This window comes from Cebus imitator, unplaced genomic scaffold (assembly GCF_001604975.1).
Source record: "Cebus imitator isolate Cc_AM_T3 unplaced genomic scaffold, Cebus_imitator-1.0 Scaffold18, whole genome shotgun sequence".
NCBI classification, from domain to species: domain Eukaryota; kingdom Metazoa; phylum Chordata; class Mammalia; order Primates; family Cebidae; genus Cebus; species Cebus imitator.
Window position 1 is genome coordinate 620,317 of NW_016107333.1, and position 12,098 is coordinate 632,414.

The following is a 12,098-nucleotide window of genomic DNA, read 5'->3' on the forward strand; positions in this document are numbered from 1 at the left end:
AAAAAAAAAAAAAAGAAAGAAAGGAAGAAAAGAAAAGAAAAAATGCATTTCTGACAGGCTTGTTCTGGAACTCTGAATCATCCGATTTAGTGATGAGACTAGGGGTAGAAAAGGAGATAGAGCAGCCTCTGCTAGCATGACTTGTTCTAACACTGAATGGAACTGAATAAGGCAGAAACTGTCCAGCTCTAGCCGGCGGTCCATGTTGTCATCTCCAAGGCTTTCTCTGAGGGCACAAGCAGAATGGACATTTGTGTTTGCCCATTTCTGGGGTTGAAAGTAGAGGCCATTTTTTCCTCTGCTTGGATATATTCACCGGATGAGCCCATATCACTAGCAGCTGTTTGTTTCTCCATTAATTTAAGAATGTAGATGGTACTTCCTTCTTTACAGAATTTGGTAGCTTATGTGATTTATTTTTGTTGTTGTTGTTTTGGGTTTTTTTTAGATAGGGTCTGGCTCTGTCACCTAGGATGGAGTGCAATGGCACAATCATGGCTCACTGCACCCTTGATCTCCTGAGCTCAAGCAATTCTCCTACCTCAGCCTCTCAAGGAGCTGGGACCACAGGTGTTCATGACCACACCTGGCTAATTAAAAATAAATTTTGGGGCCAGGCACTGTGACTTACACTTGTAATCCCAGCACTTTGGGAGGTTGAGGTGGGCGGATCACAAGGTCAGGGATTTAAGACCATCCTGGCTAACCCGGTGAAACCCCGTCTCTATTAAAAATACCAAAAATTAGCCGGGCATGGTGGCACGCACCTGTAGTCCCAGCTACTCCAGGGGTCTGAGGCTGGAGATTCACTTGAACCTGGGAGGCGGAGGTTGCAGTAAGCCGAGATTGCATCACTGCACTCCAGCCTGGGTGACAGGGCAATACTTCATCTCCAAAAAAAATTTTCTTTTGTAGGGATGGGGGGGTTCACACTATGTCACCCAGGCTGGTCTTGAACTCCTGGGCTCAGGAAATCCTCTTGTCCCTGCCTCTCAAAGTCCTGGAATTACAGGCATGAACCATGGCTTTGAACCATCCACCCATCGTGCTTTGTTAAGTCACAGACCCAGTGGTTACTGACTTTGCCCCTCTACTTTCTTGCTGGGTGAACCTGGCATGAGGTGAGAGGGCCCCTTCACCCAGGCCTGCAGCTGTGATCACTCATCAGAACAGCAAGACTGGCTTCTGGGAGCAGCTCATCAACCACTCCTGGTGGCTTTGTTGAAGGTGGGAAGGGAGGCAGTGGACCCTGAGGCTGGGTCTCCCAATGCATGCAGGACTAAGGGTTGGGGTGCAGGCAACTGGTATCTGGTTGGGATTGCCAGATTTAGCCAATAAAAATGAAGCACACTCATGTAAATCTGAATTTCAGATACATAGCAACTGCTTTTTAGTATAAGTATACCCAAGCAATATTTGGGACATACTTATACTAAAAGAAAGTATTAATTATTCATCTGAGATTCAAATTTAGCTGGGAAAAAACAACAACAAAAAACTTTTAACTGGGCATGCTTTATCTTCTTTGCTAAATCTGGCAACCCTATGTCTAGCCAGATAGCCAAGTCTCCAGCACGTGGGACTTGCTGCCAGCAACAGCCTCCTGCCCCATGTTGCCACATTTAGCTTCCACCTATCACCGCACAGCTCCAGAACTGTGTGTGGCTCCCAGTTGCTTCGACAGGACACTCCCTGGCTGCTGTGCTGGGCCTTGGCTCTTCTGCCAGCCCAGCTGACATGCCTGGGCCCTTTCCCATCTCTGCTCCTGTTCATGCTTTCCCTGCCTGGCATGACTCCTGTCTACTCCCAGGAGCGATCTCTAACACTTATTGAGTACCTACTGGGTGCATGAGTTCTTCATTTGCATTATCTCAGCAGATTCTCACAAAGCCCAGAATAGTGAGAACAGTAGTTATCTCATTTTACCAGCGAAGAAACTGACACCCTGAGGTAGTGATTTACTCTATCTCGGCTCACCGCAACCTCCACCTCCCAGGTTTAAGCGATTCTCCTGCCTCAGCCTCCCAAGTAGCTGGGATTACCACCACCACATTTGGCTAATTTTGTTATTTTTAGTAGAGATGGGGTTTCATCATGTTGGGCAGGCTGGTCTCAAACTCCTAACCTCAAGTGATCCGCCCACCTTGGCCTTCCAAAATGCTGGGATTACGGGCACGAGCCACTGTGGACAGCTGACAGTGATTCTTTTTTTTTCTTTTTTTTTGAGACAGAGTCTAACTCTTTCATCCAGGCTGGAGTGCAGTGGCGCAATTGCGGCTCACTGCAACCTCTGCCTCCCAGGTTCAAGTGATTCTCCTGCCTCAGCCTCCTGAGTAGCTGGGATTACAGGTGCGTGTCACCACTCCTGGCTAATTTTTCTATTTTGAGTAGAGACGAAGTTTTAGCATGTTGGCCAACCTGGTCTCGAATTCCTGACCTCAAGTGATCCATCCACCTTGGCCTTCCAAAGTGCTGGGATTACGGGCATGAGCACAGCACCCAGCCCCAACAGCAATTCTTAAAGTGTGGTCCCTGGACCAGCAGCACCTGGGGACTTGTTAGAAATACCAGTTCTCAGGCCCTACCCCAGACCTACTGCATCAGAAACTCTGGGGGTAGGGACCAGAATCTGCATTTTAATAAATTCCTCCCTGCCTGCGCCACCAGGTGATTCTGATGCTCACTCTAGATTGAGACCTGCTGCCATAATAGATAAAGTGACTACCAGACTCTCCCATTCCAGCAGAGGAATAGAGGACAACAGGGTGATTGTGTTCTTCCTGAGCACCACACCTGGGCCAGGGATTGGAGATGCTGCAGCAGCCCCATCGTCTCGGAGGACGTGGAGGGGAGGGGAAAAACAGACCAGCAACCAGGAAATTGCAATATAAGATGATGAAACCTGAGATGCAGGAGGCCCAGGAGTCCGTAGTGGGGTGGAAAGGGTCAGAGAAAGCTTTCCAGAGTGTAGCTATATCTAAGCCTGAAAACTAAGTTGCAATTAGGTGAAGACAGGTGAGCACAGCGTTCTAGGTGCAGGGACTCATTTGTATAAAGGCCAGGCTGAGCCACCTGGGGATAGTTCAGTTTGAAAGGTGGGAGGGGTGTAAAGTCCCTGCCATCAGAGCCAAGGAAGACACTTTAATAGGTATTGAGGGAAAGCCCTCTGGCTTCCAGGTGGAGTAAACGCTGGGCAAGATGGAAATTGGGGTGTGAAGAGAGACCCAGGAGGTGCCAGACCTTCCCGTTTCCTGGAAGAATCCAGGAGCTTCTGCTCTCAAGACATCTGCTCGACCCTCAACGACGGCAGAGGACAGTGGGTAGGTACGTGGTTGCGAGGTCGGCGCTACTGGGTCCAAACCCAGTTCCTTCCTGGGCTACGGAGAGATGGAGCTGGGGGGAGCAGCTCACTCTGCCCTCAGCCAGAGAGGCTCCTCCTCTGTGTCCCTGGCCTTGCTTTTGCCTTCCTTGTTCCCTTCTGCTGAGGGTGTGACCAAAACTGTGCAGGGCCACTGGGGGCCTCTCCTCCCAGCCACTGGGGACAGGTCCTGGATGTGATCCGGGACCTTCAGGCTGGAGGACAGGAGATTTCTGTTGCCATCCCCAACTCCTACCAAAGGCACCTTTCATGCCAGCTGAGGAGTGACCCGGCTTGGCTAGGTTGCAGCTGTGCCATTCCCAACTCCACTGTCCTTCCCGGAAAAATGTCAATTTAACAGCCTTTTTGGAATTTGCAATTTCTAGCCTGGAGAGGACTCCTGAAAGATCATTAACCAATGTATGAAGTGGAGCTTTCTGTGACCTAAAAATCCCTTCAGGATTTCCCGTCTGCCCCAGGGGCTTGACCCTCAGCAAAGGGACCTCCTATTCTTCATCTTCTTGGGGTGTTCCTTCTGTCCCCGCCACCACCCTCCGTCTGGCATGTGGACCATGTCTCATTATGCTTTGCAACTCGAGGAGGATCTGGCCCAGTACCCTCCACTTACATAGCTATTCAAAAATATTGTTTACAAAATATCCATCTATACTGGGCCTTGAACTATATATAGATGGGGTATATATAGGAGGCAACAGGCAGTCTAAGTGGGTGGAAGTGGTGAGTGAAGGCACGCATACTAAAGACAAAGTGAATGCAAGGACATAGCCTTGAATATGGGGCAAAACCATGGGCACTGGGGAGCCATCAATGATTATTGAGCAGGAGAGTGATACACTATTGCTAATCACTATACCAGATCCTTTGTATATGTTATACGCACTGTCTGCCTTCACTGTCTTGCCCCTTCTCTGCCTGGACAGTTCTTCCCTTCCTCTGTCCACATTGTTGATGCCAACTCATTTTTCAGACCCCAGATCCATTGTTACTGTCTTGAGTGGCAGACAAACTCTAAGGTGGCCCCTGCATTCCTGCCTTCTGGCATTCATGCCTTTGTGTAATCCATTTCACTGAAGTGTGGGTAGGACCTGTGACTTGCTTTTAACCAATAGAGTATGGCAAAGGTAATGGAATAGCACTCCCGGGATTATATTACATTTTATAAGATTCTGCCTTGGCCAGGTATGGTGGCTCATGCCTGCAATCCTATCACTTTGGGAGGCTGAGGCAGGAGGATTGCTTGCACCCAGGAGTTTGAGACCAGCCTGGGCAACATAGTGAGACCCTGTCTCTACCAAAAAAAAAAAAAAAAAAAATTAGCTGAATGTGGTGGCACGTGCCTGTAGTCTCAGCTACTTTGGGGACTGAGGTGGGAGGATTGCTTGAGTGCGGGAGGTTGAGGCTGCAGTGGGCTGTGATGCTGTGATCATGCCACTGCACTCCGGCCTGGGCGACTGAGCAAGGCCCTGTTTCCAAAAAAAAAAGGAAGTTGCATTTTATAATGACCATTTAGAAATGAATCCATTAAAAAAATCAGATCAGCACTTTATTAAAATAGAGTAATACTTGACAGAAGAAAGCCCTGTAATAGTAAAATTTATTTATTTATTTAGAGACGGAGTCTCACTCTGTTGCCAGGCTGGAGTGCAGTGACATAGTCTCTGCTCACTGCAACCTCTGCCTCCCAGGTTCAAGTGATTCTCCTGCCTCAGCCACCCGAGTAGCTGGGATTACAGGCGCCTGCCACCAGACCCGGGTAATTTTTGTATTTTTTAGTAGAGATGGGGTTTCACCATGTTGGCCAGGCTGGTCTTGAACTCCTGACTTCTGGTGATCCGCCAGCCTCAGCCTCCCGAAGTGCTGGGATTACAGCCATGATCCACTGCACCCAGCCAAAATTCAACATCTTTGGCAAGATTTACCATTACATTTTGTACTCCACTTGCATTGTATTTTCAGAGGTTAAAGCCATCTAGTGGTGGGATACTGTTAAAACCAGAATTTGTTCCCATTAAATCTCTGTTCCAGACCCTCCAATGGCTCTCAGCCTCTCACCTCTCATATCCCCCACTTCTCAGCCCTCCCTCCCATTGTGCGCCTTTGTGCCCCCTCACTCACTCTGCCTCTGCCACATTCAGCCCCTCATGAACCCTCATGCATACCAGGCACATTGGCTGCTTCCTCTGCCCAGAAGTTTCTTTCCCTTGATGCCCACCTGGCTGGCTCCCTCACTAACCTCAAAACCACACCATTGTCCATGAAGTCTCCCTTGACCATGCCCAGGCACCTCTCCATGCTCTAATCTTTTCCAGTAGCACTAACCGCTTCCTCCAGTACTAATTTACTTTTTGAGGATGTCTGGTATGTGTGTGTCTCCCTCCACAAGAATGCAGTCCCCATGAGGACAAGACGTCTGATCTGTCCTCACTGATAGTTCCTAAGAACAGTGTCTGGGGCCGGGTGTGATGACTCACGCCTGTAATCCCAACACTTTGGGAGGCTGACGCGAGCAGCTCACCTGAGGAGTTCGAGACCAACCTGGCCAACATGGTGAAACCCTGTCTCTACCAAAAATACAAATATTAGCCAGGTTTGGTGGTGCATGCCTGTAATCCCAGCTACTCGGGAGGCTGAGGTAGGAGAATCACTTGAACCAGAGGTGGAGGTTGCAGTGAACTGAGATCGTGCTACTGCACTCCAGCCTGGGCAGCAGGGTGAATGAGACTCAGTCTCAAATAAACAACAACAACAACAACAAAAAACACACAAAAACAGTGCCTGGAACATAGTAAGTCTCCAATGAAGATTAGTGAATGAGGGCCAGGTGTGGTGGCTCATGCCTATAATCCCAGCACTTTGGGAGGCCAAGGCAAATGGATCACCTGAGGTCAGGAGTTCCCCCAACTCTACTAAAAATACAAAATTAGCCGGGCATAGTGGTGAGTGCCTGTAATCCCAGCTACTGGGGAGGCTGAGGTGGGATCACTTGAACCTGGGAGGCGGAGGTTGCGGTAAGCCGAGACCGTGCCATTGCACTCTAGCCTGGGCAACAAGAGTGAAATTTCGTCTCAAAAAAAAGATTAGTGAATGAATGTCCACATCTTTGACGGTCTTGCCTTTACCTGGAAGTCTCCATCCCTTGGGGCTGCCTCTTTCCCCAGTACTCTTGACCCTGCCCCATGTGATATGACCTATTGCCCAGTGTCTGAACAGAGGGTGAGAGCGTTTCGACCTCCATGTGTCCTCACCAAATGGCCAGCATGTGTGAAATACTAAATTCCAGCTGTTTTTGTTTTTGTAGGGCAAGAGAGTTAAAGAGGAAAGAGTAGGAAGAGGGGAGAGGGTGGGGAGAGAATATAGTCACAGATTTCCCCATCCCATCCACTTTCCAAGCGGCTCAGAGCAGTGGCACAGCCGTGAGTGAGGGCTGTGCACCACACATCCCAAGCTGTGTGCCACGTGGCAGAGCCGTCCTCTTGAGTCATGGGACTACTGCTACACTGCTCTGTAAGGTTTGGTGTGTAGAGTATTTCTGGTTTTTACAGTCTGGCTCTCTGTGTAATGACTTCCTTCCCATGGCCTTGTTCATTGAGGTGTCCCTGCGCGACTAGCTGAGTCACAGCATTCCTCGCAGCTTAAAACATTGACCCGAGGCAGTTTCTCCATGTAGCTGAGAACTTAGAAGGCTGCCAGGGAGTGCCCAGGGAAGACGGTCTGTAGTACTCCTGTCTCTAACCGGCACCCCTCCCCGAAAAACATTTAAAAAACAAGTAAAAATAGAGAAGAAATTCCATCTGTTAAGTCACTAGAAAATGGCCTTAGCCATGCCACAACCTGAAGCGTAATTTGTAAGTGACCGTGAAGTCAATTTCAAATTGAAGCGGAGCACCAGGAATCAACGTCCATCCTCTCAGTGTTATTGCAACACGAAGGGTCAGAAACCCATGTAACGAGATTAGGCCGGTGGGAATATAAGCTTGCTCAGCCCTTCTGTAAAATAAGCTGGTAGTTTTTAGTAAAACTAAGTATATATAGGGCTTAGTAGTGTAGCAGTCTCGCTCCTGGAAATACATTTTGAAGAAAGTTTGCTCAGATCCACAAGAAGATAATCAGGAGGTTATTTGTTACAGTGTCATTAATGGCATACAAGAACTAGAGGCAAAGGAACTAGGGGATGAGTTAGTAAAATGTTGTGGTTGCATACCTTGGAATTCTACTTGAAATAGACATACAACAGCATGGATGGAATTTATAGTGTTAAGTGGGAGAAAACAGTAAAAGAGATTTAAAACACAAGGCGAGGTGCAGTGGCTCATGCCTGTAATACCACATCTTTGGGAGGTCAAGGAGGGAGGGTTGCTTGAGGCCAGGATTTTGAGATCAATCTGGGCAACAAAGCAAGAGCCTGTCTGTACAAAAAAAAATCTTTTAATTAGCTGGGTATGGTGATGTGTGCCTGTAACCCTAGCTACTCTGGTGGCTGAGGCAGGAGGATTGCTTGAGCCCAGGAGTTGGAAGCTGCAGTGAGCTATAATCACAATACTGCACTCCAGTCTGGGCAGAGGAGTGAGACCCTGTCTCCAAAAAAAACAAGAAATTTAAAACACAGTCTTTTTTTTTAGTTTTACTGAGGTATAATTGACGTACGATGAAACACAAAACTTAAGTATACACTTTGAGTTTTGATGTAAGAATGAAATGATCACCACAATCAAGATAATAAATATATCTGTCACCGCCCAAATTATGAAGTTTCCATCATCTTCCAATTATGAAGTAGGTCTATATATATTAAAATATGTTTAACAGATGTTTAGCAGCTACTGTTAAATTTGAAAAAGGTAAACGCTATGTATAATACCATATTTATAATAAAAAATAATGTTTAGATACCCTGAAAAAATCTGGGGGAACATACACCAAACTTAATTATGTTTATTGTTGAGAATCTTTCCAGAGCCACATGGCCTTATTTGCTAATGTGCATTGTACCTCAGGAATTGCTTGTCCCATGTTGTGGCCTCCAGTGCCTGATGAAAGTTTAGCATGCTATAAATGGGTCATTATGACCCCCTAACTTTCAGTGACTTTATTAAAATAACCCTGTAGCTGGGCATGGTGGCTCACACCTATAATCCTAGCACTTTGAGAGGCTGAAGCAGGCAGATCACTTGAGCCATGAGTTCAAGACCAGCCTGGGCAACATAGTGAAACGCTGTCTCTACAAAAGAATATACAAAAATTAGTTGGGCATGGTGGTGCATTCCTGTAGTCCCAGCTACTTAGGAGGATCACTTGAATCCGGGAGGTTGAGGCTGCAGCAGTGAGCCATGATAGCGACAGCACACTCCATCCTGGGTGACAGTGAGACCCTATCTCAAAAAAAAAAAAAAAAAAAAAGGTAACACCGAGGTCATCACAATGGATTTCTAACAGAAGGGTGGCCTGACCATAATAATGTTCTCCATTCCCACAACAGAGAGCTGTCAGTCACTTCCTTGAGCTCCCTCACCTCCAAGGCCAATTTCTCTCCTCATCCCTCCACACAGGAGATTTTCCAGTAGGGGGTTGGTTTTCTATGCCTGGGTACAAAATGGTGATTCCCTGACTAGTTACCATGAAATCTGTCTTTATTTCCTCTCTTCCTATGTCTCTTTTTTTTTTTTTTTGAGACGGAATTTCACTATGTTACCCAGGCTGGAGTGCAATGGCGCGATCTCGGCTCACCGCAACCTCCGCCTCCTGGGTTCAGGCAATTCTCCTGCCTCAGCCTCCTGAGNCACCGCAACCTCCGCCTCCTGGGTTCAGGCAATTCTCCTGCCTCAGCCTCCTGAGTAGCTGGGATTACAGGCACGCACCACCATGCCCAGCTAATTTTTTGTATTTTTTGTAGAGACGGGGTTTCACTATGTTGACCAGGGTGGTCTCGATCTCTTGACCTCGTGATCCACCTGCCTTGGCCTCCCAAAGTGCTGGGATTACAGGCTTGAGCCACCGTGCCCGGCCTCCTGTGTCTTTTTAGTAGAGTAGTAGTGAAGGATTGTCGGGGAGGAACATGTTTGGTTTTGCATGTCTACAGGTTTTATAGAAAGGCAGTCTTAAGATGTGTGCCTGACTTCTTTGGCTTCACACTCGTTATCAGATTTGTCCACGGTATTGTGCACAGCTGTAGTTCATGCATGTTCAGTGCTGTATATGGTACTCCATTGAGTGAATATACCACAGTTTATTCCTCCTGCTACTGATGGGCATTTGGGTTGTTTCCAGCTTGGGGCTATTATAAATAATACTGCTGTGAACATTCTTGTACATGTCTACTGCTGTATCATGTACCACATTTCTCATGGGTATGTATTTTGGGGCAGAATTTCTGGATTATGAACTATGCCTATGCTTAACTTATAAAAATAATGCCAAACTGTTTTCCAAAATGCTTATACAAGTGCACTCCCTTCAGCAATGTATAAGAGCTTCCCTTATACATTCACCAATGGTCTCACCAAAAGTTGGTACTGTCAGATTTGGAATGTTTAGCACCCTGGGTCTGTAGTAGTTGTTCACTGTAGTTAATTTCCTTCATTAATGAGGCTAAGCACTTGCTACATGTTTATTGGCTATTTGTGTGTGTGTGTGCATGTGTGTGCGTGTGTGTGCGTGTGTGTGTGTGTGTGTAGAGCCTGTTTTTGCCCATTTTCCATTTTCATGTTTTATAGTAATTTTTTTGTATATTTTGGATATAAAACTTATGTGCATTGCAACTCTTTGTTTTCTGTGGGTTTCTTCTTTACTCTCTTAGTGATGTCTCTTGTTAAACAGTTCTTAATTTTAAAAAAAAAAAAAAAAAAGTGTAATTTATCGATCTTTCCTGTGGCTTGTGCTTTTTCTGTCCTGTTTAAGAAAACTTTTTCTACCTTGAGGTTATGAAGATATAATTGTATGTTATCTTCTAAAGCTTTATTGTTTTACCCTTCATGTTTATGTCCATATCCAACAAAAATTGGTTTTGTTGTTCACTGAATAAGTGAAGCTGGAGCAATGTATCACATATACAGACCCATTCATTCAAGTTATATTTATTGAGTATCTTCTGTATGTCAGGCCATGTTTATAGTTTTATTTTGTGGATTTAGGTCCATAATCCATCAGAAGTTGTTTTTTGAGTATGGTGTGAGATAAGGTTTCAGTATCACTTTTCCCAGACGGATATTGAATTGCCTCAATGACATTTATTCAAAAGGTCTTTTCCCCCCATATGGTTTGGCAGTGTTGTCTTTATCACTAATCTGTTTTGGGGCTCTTTCTTCTGTTGGTTTTTGTCTACACTTGTGCCAATACTGTCTTAATTATTAGAGCTTTGTTATAAATCTCATTAGCCATTAAAGCAAGTCCTCCTACCTTTACTTCAAGAGTACCCTGGCTGTATTTGTTTGGCCTTCTGGTTTCATATAAATCTTATATTAGAATCACCTTGTCAGATTCCATATAAAAATCAACTGAAATCATTTTGATTGGAGAGAATGATAGCATTACAATATTGAGATCAATTGAGAGACCAATTAGAGAGAAGGATAGATTGAGTCTTCCGATCAGTGAACATGGTATAGCTCTCCATTTTTAATTTATTCATTATATCTATGACAATGTTTACAGTTTCCTTCATAGAGATCTTACATGTCTTCTGTTGGATCCACTTATGGTTACCTGATTTTTTTTTGTTATTTCAAAAAGTATCTTTATAAAAACTATTTTCTGAAATTTTTTGGAATACAGAAATAAGGTTGATTTTGTTATATTGATTTTGGTGTCAAGTAATCTTGTTAAACTAATTCTAACTTTTATCTAGGTTCTATTGCTTTTTACCTACATATACAGTAATATCTACAAATAACAGTTGCATTCCTTCCAATTCTTTATGCTTTTTTTAATTCATTTTTTAAATTTTGCTGTACCAGTCCAGAGCTCCAGTACAAAGTGGAATAGAAAATGGTAATAGTGAACAACCTTGTCTCATTCTCAATCTCAATACTTTTAATACTTCACAGTTGCATATGGTGTTGACCATAGTTTTGGGGTATTTACCTTTACCTTTTTTCATGAATGGATATTGAATTTCATCAAATGCCATATTTGTATCTACTAAGATGATTATATGATTTTTTTTCTTTTAATTAGTTGATATGATGAGTTATTTTTTGGGTAACTTTAATGCTTGCTTTCCTGGAATAAATGCAATGTGGGACTTGGTTTATTTTTAATTTTTGCATATATATTCATGAATAACACAGACCTCTAATTTTTCTGTTTCATGTTGTCCTTGTCAGTTGCTTCACAAATTGCTAACACTTGTTATTATCAATTTTTGTATTTAAATTTCAACAGTTTTGATTTTTAAATGTTAAGCCAATTTTTATTTCTGGGATAAGCCCTACCTGGTTAAAGTTTGTTATTATTTTCTATGTATTGCTGGATTTGATTTGATAATGTTTTCTTCAGTATTTGTTGCATTTATGATCATGAGAGATACTGGTCTGTGATTTTTTTTCTTGTCATGTTCTTGTGAGGTTTTGGTATATCAAGACGATGTTGACCTTGTAAAATGAGCAGGGAAGTGTTTTCTCTTTATTTTCTGAGACAATTTGTATGAAATAGGTATTATTTAAGTATTTGCTACAATATTTCCATTTTACCTTTTTGACCTATATTTCCTTAAGGGATGTCTCTT